Source organism: Poecilia mexicana, unplaced genomic scaffold (assembly GCF_051168715.1).
Source record: "Poecilia mexicana isolate PSO_F unplaced genomic scaffold, ASM5116871v1 scaffold_21, whole genome shotgun sequence".
NCBI classification, from domain to species: Eukaryota; Metazoa; Chordata; class Actinopteri; order Cyprinodontiformes; family Poeciliidae; genus Poecilia; species Poecilia mexicana.
In genome coordinates, this window is record NW_028263390.1 from 8,545,374 (window position 1) to 8,560,359 (window position 14,986).

Genomic DNA, 14,986 nt, shown 5'->3' on the forward strand with positions numbered 1-14,986 from the left:
GCCGATTAGACCGCTTTTTTTTTGTGGCCCCGAGGCGAGGCTTTCCCCAAGCGGCATCACTTCAGCTAGACCGGGGATTTCCGGGATTTCCTCCCAGCTGGGGGAAGAGGGGAGGCGAGATCGGGCTGAGGCTGTTTGATCACAAAGTTTTCATACCAGTTGCTGCTGTTAATCACCTCAGATATATCTCAAATTCGCAGGGCGAATATCTCAAATTCTCTCCAGACAGACAAAACCGATCCCGAACTGCGCCATTTCAACCCCCCCGCCACCCCAATCATCCGCAGCGCTGACTGGCAGGTGTTCTGTTGGTTCTTTAGGAATAAAAAGAGCAAGAGAAAGTGCTACGGGGTCTCCTCTCCTCCTCTCCTCCCTCTATGAATGCCATGCCAGACACGGACCTGATGCAGATACTTGCTGCATCGCATCGGGATGAACAGAATGGACTTTCTTTAAAAAAAAAAAAATTCTGCTCAACGGCCCGTCGGTGAGAATACAACCGAGGAGCATTGTTATGCGTAAGCATGTGTCCTACATTCCCAGGGAGCCGATGCCGATCGCATATAAGCACAGCAACGCATACATAATTCATCTGCGGCAGGAGCAGCAGTCGTGGAATCTCATTTAAATAAGTGAAACAATGGCGTTTCTGTGCGCTCGTCAGACAGGCGGCGAGCTCCGCCTCATCCTCACTGACCACGGTGAAACGGAAGGATGACGGATTACTGCTGCTGGGTGAGATTACGTCAAATTCCGTCGCGCAAACATTAAATGGTGATGCCGTGCAGAGGCTTAAGACCGAGAGTAGAGCCAATGTTTGGGTAATTACTAAAAAAAATTTTTTTTTAAAAAATCAACAAGTAGTTAAAGGCGCACTTAGAGATAAATCCCAGTTTGAAGACTTAGTTTGGGTGGATGACCATGTTTGTGACACACTCTTCATTTTACATTTGAACAGGACTCTATGAGACGTTTAAAGCTTGAGACTTTTTTTCTTCTTCTTACTTCTCCAGAACGTTCTCCCGCGCCTCTGCTCCAGCAAACACCTGAGGCCTTCAATGAACAGATCAATTTATACTATCAAGTTACACATCATGGAATCGATTTACAAGTCAGACGCTCCCTGAAGGTGATCGGTTGCTCTTGATTTTCTTTTAAGATACTTTAATAAATAAGGTGTGAGGAAAAGTGTGTGCCTTACATATTTTTTTTGTAATTTGTTTTTAAAAAAAAAACTATGTCCCTTTTGTTTCCCTCTACGGTTACACGATACATTTTCTAAGATTATGAGGCACAGTTCCAATAAAATGCAGTAATGTCTGCGGTTCTGATACGGCAAAATGTAGAAAAGTTCAAAGGTTTGAACAAAACTTTCTCTAACTTCTTGCCTTTTTATTTTGTTCGTGATTAATAGATACGTTCCTCGTGATTCCAGACACAGAACAGAACATCTCCTTGGCTTTAGTCCGCTTTACCTTAGGAACTGTTGCAGAAAATAAAAAACACACCCTGTTGTTTTCACCTTCTGTTCAGGATATTTTTGTGGCTGCAACAACAGAGGAAGGTTTCTAATTTTACACAGCAGTGTAAATAATCAGGCTTCTTCTAATGGTTTTAATTATTAAGAGAGAGTGAGAGAGAAAACAAATACTCAAACCAATCTGGCCATATGTGAGATAATAATTACAGTTTTTCTAGAATGTGTTAGTAACTTTGCTTTTGATCTGCTCTTGACTTAACTGCAGTTAAATCATTTTTCACACATAGTTGAAGTTTTGTTCAACAAAAAACAAAATATCAAATATAATATTTATCTAAGGAGAGACACATGCAATCAGAAATACCCATAATGCTCTTTTTGCAGCACATTTCTGTAAACATGAGCAAATATGTTATATATATATGTATCACATGAAGCAGAAAGCTGATTACAGATTTGACATAAAATACAGCATATGTAAAAAATGATTTGCCATTAAAGTATTAGTGCTGTACATAAATTTAAAGCCGTTCTAATATGTTTTCTTTTTTTCCCCCCAAAGCATCCATTTAGCTTGAGACCCACAGCTTCCTGGATTATACCAAAAGTGGACATTCAGCCAGCAAAGCAATTTTGCCTTTTTTGCAAACAGACCATTAGAAAAATAAAAAAAAAACACTGTAAATCTGTAAAAATGAAAAAAAAAAAGAGAAAGGTTTTAATAAGAGATTACAGGCGTTTAATGGTTACATTTACATAGGCTTAAACTAAAAGCATTTGACATGAAGAGATGATTGAGAGGTGAAGTGAACATATGGGAGACAACGGGAACAAAAGCTGCGTAAAACATGAACTAAGGTTTTATCCTGTATCATCCGAGTAATAAAATAGTAGGAACTGGTCATAAAACAAGTAATAAAACTTAACAGATTATGTCATTACAATATTTTATCTTATAGTCACACAAATATGTCTGTAAGATATCACAGTGACATGTTTCACAACAGTGATTATATCAGTTTAGTGGCCCTGGTATGCAAAGTAATGTGTTTTTTTTATTTATTTCAGTTTGAACTAGTTTCCATGATAACATCAACTTGTTTAATTTAATCAGTTAAATTGTTTTAAACACAGATTAACCCCCACATTAACACTTATAAACATGTTAGAAATGCCTTCTTTTAATCAACTTTACTTTCTTATCTGCAAGCGACAAAAAAAACATCCCTTAAAAGACCTCCATACTTAGGTATCCCATTTATATTAATGTGCTGCACAGCACACGTTGTTATATAAATTGCACTCCTTATTTCAACTGCCAGGATTTTAGGAGGATAACGTTTTGCGATTCAAAGTTTGGATCATTTAAGCAGGTCTGTCCGGATTCAGGTTTGAGTAACAGTTTGGACTCTCTTTAAAGCTCTGACTCAGCAGAACAGTTCGGCACCAGGCCTCTGCAGAGCTGCAGGAGCTACTGGAGACGGCGCTCAGGCAGGTGCGTCGGAGCAGGGATGAATCTAAACCTTGCAGGATAGAAATGTTGCTTTCGATTTGCATTTTGGAGCGCAGAAATCCCGACTTCCCACTTGGAAGAGAAACAACTGGAACGCCGGCTAGATGTCCACCGTAGTGTGGGTGAAGCCTGAGCAATTTTTTTTTTTTTTTTTAGCCAGAACTAAGCTCAGATTTTAAACTGCCCTTCTACTCGTGATAAGAGGTTATGAGTCAGACTTGAATTATATCGTGAAATTTTATTTTTGATGTAACTGCACATTATTTTAATCATATTTGTGTTTACCCGAATGGGGAGCTGTTCATGAAGGAAAGTAATAAATAACAATGAACTAATTTAGCTCCAGATTGGATTGTATAGCTGGATATATATCAGGCCTTAAAACGCCTTGAATAAATGTTTGAAATAAAACTTTTCCCACAGGAAAACACACATAGACCCTGTGGAATACTGCAAATATATGGAAGAATGATCAGTTATTAACATCGATCTGTTTGGTAAAACTGAAAATAATAATAGCAAAGAAAGCTACTAGATGTTGCCTTGAACAAAGTGCCTCCAAAGTGAAGTGCAGCAGTGGCAGCATGATGCTGTGGGTATGCATTTTAGGAATGTAAACACAGGACTAGTGTCAATACCACTACATTTTTTAAAATGTCATTATCATTAAATAATTTGGTGATATGACTATAGTTGGTTGATAATCATTAGGATAAAATACATGTTAAATATTTTAGACAAATAATTGTTATCACCTGTTTACAGTATAACACAATGAAAGAGAAAATAAAATAATTATTTCCCCTTCTACCTTCCAGAACAAATTACTGTTCATTAACTGTAACCTGCATGTAACTTAAGTATGAATACCATTATAGTTAACACAAAAGCTTTGTCATATTCAGCTATATTAATATTTCAAGTTTAAGGTCTATATCTGTGTATTTTTCTGGGTTTCAGTAAGATTATTTTCAGCTGGTTAAACAGGTGATAGCTTAATCGATATAATAAAATCAGCTGCGGTTGATCCAGAATGCTGCTGCTAACGTCCTGACTAAAACCAGGACGTTAGAGAACATCACACCAGTTCTAAAGTCCCTACGCCGGCTCTCTGTAGAGCATAGACTTAAAATACTGCTGTTAGTTTATAAATCACTGAACGGCTTATAGCACCAAAGATCTGCTGCTGTTGTGTCAACCCTCCAGACCTCTCAGATCTCCTGGTTCTGGCTCTGCTCTGCGTCCCCAGAACCAGAACCAGAACCAGAACCAGACACGGAGAGAAGCAGCATTCAGCTTCTGTGCACCACAAATCCGGGACAGACTTCCAGAAAACTGCAAAACGGACGAAACACTGAATTCCTTTAAATCGAGGTTAAAAACAAACCGTTTGAGTTCGCTTCTGATTTATAGCAAGTGGAACATTGATCAGCAAACTTGACATGTATTTGCTTCATGATTTTGATGACGCCATTTGACAAAACATGTTTTTTGCGGTTGTTTCATAACTGGTGTCTGTATGATGGTTTTATGACGTAAAGCACTTGTTGCTGAAATGCGCCGTTGATTTGAGGGTCTAGTGTGCCTTGGCGTTTCTTGAAGGAACGTCACAATTAGAGGAAAAGCCTCCTTGGGGTTGATAAGTCACTGGTTTTATTTGCTTTCCTCATTTCTGCACGTGGGAAGGTACAGCAGAGGAGATGGCAGCACAGTTTGTCGACAGATGCCTCTCTCCCTGCTCCACCCGGTCTCAGCCCACCTGTTCAGAGCGGTGAGTAAGCTCCCACAGGGGAGCGTGTCTGTTGTGGACCCGCAGAGAGACAGTGGGTGTCCAGAGAACGGAAATGCTTTCTCGCAGGTTTCTCTCCAGTTACAACTCTTTGAATGTTGCGGTGGTAGGTCAGTGGGAGCGTGTGTGGATCAGTCATACGTGTATGTGTGTGTGTGTAAAGATCCGTGTGTGTTCAGGAGACCAGGAGAAGTGTGCCCTCTCCACACTCTCCCCCCCCCCCTGCAGCCGGCAAACGCCTGGCCACCTGCTCCGGGATTAGAGAGCATGCGGATTACACGCGTCACAATGAAGATACACAAATACAAATATGCTGCCAGCCAACAAAGGACACTCTCGCACCAGACAGCCTCTCCGCTAATCGCTTGTGGCTTTGCCCCGGGATTTCAAAGTTTATGACAAAAATCTGCAACCTGAGCTAAAAAAGCATCACTTTTGAGTGAACGTGAAAATATCCTCCGTTCGTTTTGGGCTTAGATTTACTTTTGGACGAAGTGTTTTTTTTTTTTGTTTTGTTTTTTTGGAGGTGTTAGGAAATTGTTTTGTCGTTCCTGTTGTGACCCACCACAGGTCTGTCCCACTTTCTCAACCATGAAAACACACTGACGTTAAGAAGGAGAAACCGACAGGCAGTCGTGAACAAAACAAAACGCGATCATAATGAACAGGCAACATAAACAAGCGGTTTATCACCTGGCGACGGGCCAGTTTGTCTATTTGCCAATTCACACCCCCATTTCTTATTAGTGCGCTGTCGTTTCCTCCCGGCCTACTTTCCCTTCATACCTGAAAACAAAACGGCTCGGACATAAACACTTAACAGTTGCATCAGTTTAATTCTTGTGGTAGTTTTTTTTTTTTCATGAATTATGAAGGGAAATTTAAAAAAAAACTCAAATGTGTATGATTTAATGTAATTCTATATTATTTTGTAGGTTTTATGCTACAACATATTTTTATAGATTCTGGTGCTGATTTGTCGACTTTCCTTTTATAAGAGATTCTCATTTCTGATCCAGCTAAGATAACAATGAGCAATCTCTACCTTACAGATTTCCAAACCAAATTTCCTAACAGAAAATGTCTTTTGTTTGCCTTTTCCATATTCCGTTGAATTATTTTGAAATGTGTGTTATGTAACTTTGAAAGTTACATAAAATGCAACTTTTTATGGTTAAAAATTGGAGAAAGTCAGGAGTCACCGGGGAGCAACTTACCAATTCAGGACAGATTTAGAACAAAAGACTAATGGAAATGCATAGAAGTACGCTCTACTTATTATAACTTCTTCAAGCATTTTTCATGTTAAGACTTACGCAACAAACCGAGACTCATATCCTAAATTTTGATCAACATCCTACAGTTGAAAATGTAGAAAAAAGGAGAGAACTGCACATAATCGCTTGATTAAATACTGATAAAGTGACTGAGGAAAACTGCAATGCATCTTGATGGATGCCAGGATCCAACCAACCCAAGTGATGAGTCCTTAAAACTGTGACATGTGCTTTTATTATGATTGGAAGATTTTCTGCAACCTTCCCTCACTTCTTTGCTTTCTCCCCCCCCGCCTTCTCAAGGGGTCAACGGGTTTACTTTACTTTGCTAATGACCCCGTCCCGTTATGACCTCATTCAGTTTGCGCTCAGTAATTGGCGGCATACTGACTCACTGTGGTGTCGGGGGAGGTGCTGACACGCCTGGGGGTGGGGGCTCCCATTGTGGATGTTCCTCACCGACAAATAAGTCATTGTTATGGATGGTTAACGGTAAATGAAGCTGGTGGGGTGTGTGTCGGGACAATGAGGGAGGGTGGGAGCCTTACAGTGTTGTCTGAGCAATATGTGGGCGGGGCTACATGCTTAAATTATGAATTTACAAAGCTAGCCAGCTAGCTAGCTTTGGAATGACCATGAAAAGCATGAATTTGGTTCTTCAAGACTTTCCTCCAATTTTTCATTTGACTCGTCTGTCACGCATGGATGGGGGTAAATTGCTACACTTGTAATATGCCTCAAATTGAGCCCCTAATGTCTGCATGAAAGTGTGTGCATGTGTTTAGTAATTACGTGTGTCTTGTAAAATATGCCCGAGGTCATTCTTAGGTTTTTGTAGTATCTCTTCCCACATATTTAGATCAAAATGAGTTCAAGTGTGTAGCGTCAATTAGTAATTAGTGTGTACGTGTGTGTGCATGCTACAACGTCTGCATGTCAGGAAAAAAAATCCTTGCTCATCATAAATAGGCGATTTTTGTGTGTGAAATTTACAGAAAACACATAATTGGAGCCTTAAATCGGTTTAATCTGTGTATCTCAACAAATGGAGTCTAAAAAATAAAAAAATTGTTGGCAGAGTTTTGTTTCCAGCCAAAACCAAACACCATCTATAGAAAACAGGCTACTGCGAAGTTTTGGAAGACTTTCCGTCAGCAGATGTTACAATATTAAGGCTAATTAAACAAACTTCCATAATATGCTGAAACACTGTATTAAAACTTAAAAAAAAAAGGATGGAGATGTCTAAATATGGACTGACAGGAAGACTGATTAGAAACCCTGTTGTGTTTATGCGCTGCTAATGCAGTAGACAACGAGACCCTGCGGAGGATAGTGAGGGGAGCTGAGGTCACTGAATTGTCCAGTATCTGCTCCTGCACTGTGACAGAAGCACATCCTGATCAAGTGAAGAAACTAAAAATATTGCCAAACAAGAAAAACATCACGATGACAGTAGACCTGCTCCCACAGTTTCTACTTAAAAACACTCCGCTTTGCTTTTCACCTGCGATGTGCGGCTGAAAAAGCAGCTCTCCCTCCTCCCTCCCCTCTTCCTCTTCACCTCTCCTCATCCCGCTATCACATCGGACAGGGTCTACTTATAGTACCACACCAGGGAGAGGAGAATGGGGAGAGAAAGGGTATTATGACAGTGAGGGGAGGAAAGAGAGGGAGCGACAGAAAAGAAGGGCAGACAGGGTATTATGAGCGAGAGGGATGAGAGCAGTGAAGGCATTTGGAGTCTTTATTCGCTTTCCTAAGCCTCGGGCTCTGCTCCCAATCCGATTGGTCGATACGGCCAGCCATGTAAATGAAATGCAAAGCAGAGAGACCCTGACTTCCCTTTGCCAATTTGTGGGGGCCTTTCTCTCTTTCTCCACTAATGGTTTCGTTCTTTTATCAGTCTGTCTTCCTTGCGACGTTACGCTTTTCCACCTCGATATCACAGTCTGCCACCTTCAGCCTCCGATTCTTCCCTCCGCACTGTGGAATATTATGACTTGCCTTTTATTTCAAAAAAGCTCAACTTTGAGTTTCTTTAATGTTCAGTTTAAAGAATTTTAATCCAGCGAGTTATTTTAATATTTCCTGGGAAACTCCAGCAGTGGTTAAGAATAGGTTTACCTGCATGTGTGCAGCGGTTTTTGTGTGTTTGCAGAAGCGTATTAACATTCTTCTTCCTCCTCTTTAAAGTGTAATTAGACAGTCCTTCTAGGATGTTGCAGGGGGTTTTTGTGATTGCTGCAGCCTATAAAATGACTGATTTTGCAGCACTTTTTAAAAAAGTTGCAATCAAAGTTGCAAGTTGTTTTGTTTTCAAACCTTACTCTCTTCTCTTGCCATAACATGACAGTCTTACAAAAACAGATGAAATTCTTGCACACAAAATAGTTCAAATTTAACGTGAAAATAATATTTTCAAGCACCTACTTGAAATAGCACCCATTTGTCAAAAATGTAAAGTAAGAATCCAATGTTGGTCGTTAAAAGTTAACATGAACGTCTCAAAATGGCTTCTGCAAAAAAAAAAAAAAAAAAAAAGGAAAATGTTACAGCTTAGCACACGTATGCTTTTATCATGCAGGTTTGCTAGTTAATAAGGTTTTAAGGTGATTGGTTGAAATTCTGTCGGGTGCAGTGATTGGTCAAAAAACATTCAGGTGGTTGGTTAGATTTGTAAAAAGTTTGTTCTGACCGGTGAAAATTGCGAAATTTGATGAGTGGATTTGCATTAAGAGTTGCAGCATCATAACTTCCTGGACGTGCTTATTACAACACATTGGTTGCCTTTTGTTTAATGGTAAAGGGTGGACTGAGAATGTGATCCAGAATGCCTTGCAAAAGTCTGTTTATCCCATCAACTCAAAAATATTTCAGTGATACTCTGAAATGAAATTCATTTGAATTGATTGTCTTCAGAAGAGCGGCGTTTGTAGTAAAAGATGATTCTAAAAAGTGTATTTTTATTCCTAAGAAATATTGAAAACCGTGCTGGTTTACACTGGTTTACAACATAAACCAACATAACAATAACGTACATTGGTTGTTTTTGGTATTAACCTAGAAAAATGTGAAAACATTACAAATGGTGTGAATGCTTTTGGAAAGCGTTGAATAATTAAAAGGAGAGTGTCTCTCCAGCGGTTTAAAGCTTGGCTGTGAGCTTTTGCTGTTTGGTCATTTATTTATTTCACAGAGTCTAATCGGCACCAGCAGCGTTTGCTGCTTTTACTCGATGGGAGAGGGCGACTGATGACAGCTTTAAGTGCCGACAAATGCCACAGTCTGTCCCAGATTAAAGAGGCCAGCCGCCGTAATCCCTGTAATGCTGCCAAATTGGTATTTCCTTCCTTTCCCTTTGCTGAATTGGGCATCACAGAGATTGAGAGGCTGTCAAAAGCCATCGGTCTGACTTGAATTTATCCACTCTGTACGTTCACTTATTTGGTGTTTCACCAAAACGCAATACATTCTGTAAATTCTAAAAGAAAACGGCTCCAAATATTGTAAATGATGGGGAACTGTGTAACTTTGACAAGGAAACTGGCTGACGAGATTTGTAAATAAACCTAATAAAAACCAGCAGTAATAGGATGAATGAGAGGGAAAATAAGGTGATCAGATATTATAAAAGGACAGTAAAACAAAGCTGCATGCACAGAAAACGTCCAGGAATGAGAAATGGCCAGCGGTCGGTCTTATTCCTGAAGTGTTCATTGTGGAAACATTGCCACCTACAGGCGGCTATGAGAAATACACAGCCGTGGGCTCCACCACTAATAATAAACTCCGTTCAATTAATTATCAAGACAGATAATTTAGTCTGAAATCATTAAACAATGACCCTCAGTGTGTGTCTAGTACAAAGATAGACATAGAGCTGACAATAAAACAAAATGTTGTAAAAATTAAAAGTTCTGATTACAGTCAAATCTGTTAGAATAATAATTATCATTGCAACATGGAAAAAAAACACTTTTCTTGTAGCAAACATTTTAAAATGCTCATTAAATGGAATGATAAAATTGTCAAAATGTGCAGAGAGATGTTTTAGTGATCGTAACTGATTCAGAGCAGGAGAAAGTAATTAAGTTGACTTTGTGGCAGAGATCTAAGGCTGTTTTTGGTTAACTTTATGTCACATATAAACATGTAGATTTCCTTGCTTGTTACTAGTTTGTTCAAGGCTTAATTTTTTCTCTATATTTTACTTAAAAAGCTGCTTTTCTTTCTTTAATAGATAACAGGCCTGCCAACCCTTGGGTATTGTCCAGGGCTCTTATTGACCTCCTGGTGAATGATTTGTGTTGGTCTGGCCTCTCCGGAGAAAGTTTTCAACTGTTCAATATTTTTCTCCATGTGTGGATTATGACTCTCACTGTGATTCGCTGGAGTCCCCAATAACTTTAAACATAGAGCCAGCAACATACTGTAGGAAGCATAGATTTTCTTTGCCTCTTGGGGAAATTCTGCATCCATTTCTCAGAAGAGACTAAAACCAAGTTAATCCGTCGTATCGTCCAATGGTTCTGTAACCGGTTGTGGTTTGATGTGGATCATCAGTCAAATGCATCTTACCATCCTTTGAAAACTTTCTGGAGGCGCCCCTTTACTTTAGCAAGAAAGAGACTCACCACAACACAACACTTCATCCTGTTCTACCTCCTACAGCCCCATCCCATCAGCCCTTTCCTTGTTGGTACACCAACCCCCCTCCATACTGCCCGCCTTCCACCCGACACCACCCTGCCAAGCTGACAGTTCCAAGCTCCGTGGAAAATGAGTCTCGTTCGCATTACAATCGCGCGGGACAGATTCCATTAGCTCTATCTGAAATTGAGCACAGGGAGCAGGGAGCGGGAGGCAACGGCGCACGCCCTTATCGGAGCGAGAGGGTGAGCTCCGCCGACGTCACTAATCCACCGGGCGGGATTGAGCAGGCACACACCTACAGGGGGGAAGACGACTTGGGTCGCGACAGAGGGAGCACTCACACTCTTTCTTTATGAGCCGCACAACAAACAGGTAACACATCCCGGCGGAAGGACAAACAAACAAACCAAAAAAAAAGAGCCCACATATGCAAATATTCCACCAGCTTAACACTTCTGCAATGTAATGAAAATGAGTCAAATTTGCATCTCGGTAAAGGACATGATGAAACTGGCAGGAAACAGGCGACAGATCAGCTCCCAGCCTCTGTGAGTGTTTGTGTGTGTTCCCTGTAAGAGCGCTGGCAGGTCTGTTCCAGCGGCGCTGCTCGTGGGATTGGTGTCAGTCTGTCACTCCATGATGAAACTGAGCCTCTCATGCTCTCACTGTTTGATCTCCAACTCTGCTCTCTCTCTCTCTCTCTCTCACACACACAAACATCTCTGCCTCGCACATGAACGCGTTCCACATAAGCACACACGTGCATTTTGCAGTAACACCCCACACAAACCCCCCAGTGTCCTCCTGCTCACAGCTATTAACCCTTGACACATAAATCCAAGGGTACGTGGGTGCGTTATTAGCTGTGTGTGCAAGTGGGAGGGTGGATGGGGTTAATCTTTGTGTAGTGTGGATCTTTTCACACAAGATCACTCAATTTAAATAGAGCAAGAACACTTTGATGTCTCCGGCACTCTCCCTCCTTTCTTCGCTCTCCATCTCTCATCCCGCCCCTCTAATTTGCTTCGTGTTGCCCCCCTCTGTGGCCCAGCGATAAGGTGTAATGAGAAATGTTTTCAAAACGGCTCTCACCTTTCACGCTGTGTTAATTGAGTGTGTGCTTGATACGGCAGAGGAGGGGAGAGAAGCGCTATCGTTTCCTGACCGCTGAAGGTGCCTGCGGGATGGAAAAGGAGTTTTCCCCAAACAAGGGAAAGCGAAGCCAGAACACGCGCTTGCATCATCTGACAGCCCTCAAAGACTCAAAGTAATGAGAGGATGTACCATCTTCATTAGCTGTCATTTACAGAGAATTACAGCAACAGCACCTCGAGGCAGTTATCGGTCACGCAGTGAGAGAGGCATCGGGGAACAGAGGGAAAGATGTGAGAACAGGGGCTCACTTTGGCCTGAATTCACTTAGGCGCCTGCAGAAAGTTTTCGTGGGGGGTGGTCAGATGAGAACCACTTATCTTGTTTGTAAAACAATTCTGTAATGAACCTGCAAAGACAAGGCCCTTGTCTAAGCTGCCTCAGGCCATTCATAGATCACTAATCAAACTGGCCATGTCCCGTACTTGTGCAAGCTTTCTAAAGCCCATTCTCCAATGAGAAGTCTCACTCTAACTGGTTCTGAGGATGCAGAGCAGAACCAGAACCAGAAGACCTATGAGGTCTGGAAGGTTGATACAACAACAACAACAACAACAACAACAACAACAACAACAACAACAACAGATCTTTAATGCATTGTGGTGCTAAGACGTTCAGTGATTTATAAAGTAACCACAGTATTTTAAAGTCTATTCTCTGAGCTACCGGGAGCCAGTGTAGGGACTTTAAAACTGGTGTTATGTGCTCTATCTTTCTGGTTTTAGTAAGAACGCAAGCAGCAGCGTTCTGGATCAGCTGCAGCTGTTTGATTGATTTGTTAGTCAGACCTGTGAAGACGCTGTTGCAGTAATCAATGCGGCTAAAGATAAATGTATGGCCGAGTTTCTCTAGATCCCGCTGAGACATTAATCCTCTAATCCGGGAAATGTTCTTCAGGTGATAGAAGGCCGACTTTGTAAATGTCTTTATGTGGCTCTAAAGGTTCAGGTCAGAGTCCATCACTACTCCCAGGTTTCCGGCCTGATTGCTAGGTTTTAGTTGTAATAACAGAAGCTGTGCATTGACTCCAGATTGTTCCTCTTTGGGTCCAAAGATAATAACTTCAGTTTTGTTTCTGTTCAGCTGGAGAAAGTTTTGGCACATCCACACATTTATCTGTTCACTGATTGGATGGGTTCTGAGTCACCTGGTGACATCATAATGTAGAGCTGTGCATCATCAGCGTAGTTATGGTAGCTGATCTTTTTTCCTGTTATAACCTGAGCTAGTGGGAGCATGAATTGAGTAAGACAGGTCCACTTCAATGAGAAGTTACCTATTGAAACAAAGAAATCCCTTTTCTTTATGTAAGACTCGAACCAGTTGAGTCCTGAACCGAAGAGTCCGACCCAACTCTCCGGTCCAACATCGTTTGATTTAAAATTCATACAATGTACGTTTTTAGGATGACTTTTTTTAGTTTCTGTTTCATAGTTAAGGTGTGCCTAGAATAAAAATTAGTGCTGAAACTTAAGAAATTGGTAGTCTATCAAATACTTATTTTCCCCACTGCACATTCATGTATTGTGTATGTTTGTCAACTTCTAACAAAGTAAAACTTGAAAAAAATGCTAAGAGAAATTGCTAATTGGAGATTGTACCTCCAACTGTACCTGCAAATGGAGGTACAATTGTACGTTGTTGGAATCCTAAAGCCTTTATATACGTTTCCATATATAAAGTCTAAGATGTTAAAGCAATAAAGCAAACAGACAGATGATGGGTCAGGTTTAGGTTCCCACAACTGTCTCAGTGAACAGGTATGTCCATGACAGCGGATGAGCCGTGTGTGACAGGTGCTAAACAGATTACCTTGTCTGTAATAATCTCATCCACCTACATCCATGCTGGGCCTGTCCAACTAAAATGATGATGTGGGATGACAGAATCCACAGGGGGAAGCTCCATTTGTCGAGCTACGAGACCGTCTGGATTACCACTCCGGAGCCACAACATCATCATCACCCTAACAGGATAACACAGCATAATAAACTCCTTAAAATAATCAAACTTATTACAACCTAACCCTTGTTTAATACATCCGACTCAGCTTACTTGGTCTGGTATCCTCTAACAGTGGAGCCACAAAAGAGAATAGCTTCCTAAGACAAGAGAACACAGGAAAGCAGATTGCGGTGCATTAATATTGGCATTAATTGGATTTGGAAATTACGCAGCTAATTTCTTCCAGTGGCTCAGTGAAATATGTAGAAGCAAAAAAAAAAAAAAAAAAAAAGGACATGAAAGTCTTAAAGTTAATTAATCGTCTCCGGCCCCAGCTTAATTAAAGTTTCCCAGTGTATGGAGGTAATGGGGGAATAGATGAAACAATTGCAGAAACGCCCTCCCTTGCTACCTCTGTAACAGAATAGAGTCCGCTGAGGGTTCAGATTTTAGGGCCTTTGATTAACACACACACAAGACACACAACAGTCCCCAGAACAGAAACCTTCGAGTTTCCATTGCTCCCAGTGAGGGATTCAGAATAATTAGCTGGATCAAAACCGAAGAATCCATCCACTGAGACGTCAGCTGTTATACACTACCTCCACCAAACGCGCAACACGATACAATAAGCAGTCTGTAATGGCCCTCACATGGGTTGTGCACTTTAAGATAATGTAAACAGAAAAGAAAAACTACTGATAATAGCTTCGAAAAAAGGATTTAAATACTGTTATTGATGTCGCTCAATAAATACTACGTAAATCTTTCAAGAAATTTATATTTGATCATTAATTGTCTTATTAGAAATATGAAGTTGCTCAAACCCGAAGGCCACACGATAGTTTGGGTTTTTTGTACCAGAAACATTTGATTATTAGAATTGGCAAGTTGTGAATTCTGTTTTAACTGGTTGTATGACTTCTTTTATCCAAGGGGATCTACTGGGTCTTAAAAATTAGAGAATCAAAAAGGTTCAGGCTGGATTTAATCCACACTATTCAGACTCAGTAAGACATTAACAGAATATTTTTGTTTGATGTGATTTTAACATTTTTGACATATTTATTTACAAGACGATTAGTAGTGCCTGGGCATTTAATGTATTTTTTCTGCAACAAATGTTTTCTGACGATAAAAACGCAAATGAGTAATGAAGCATCATCTCCCATTAC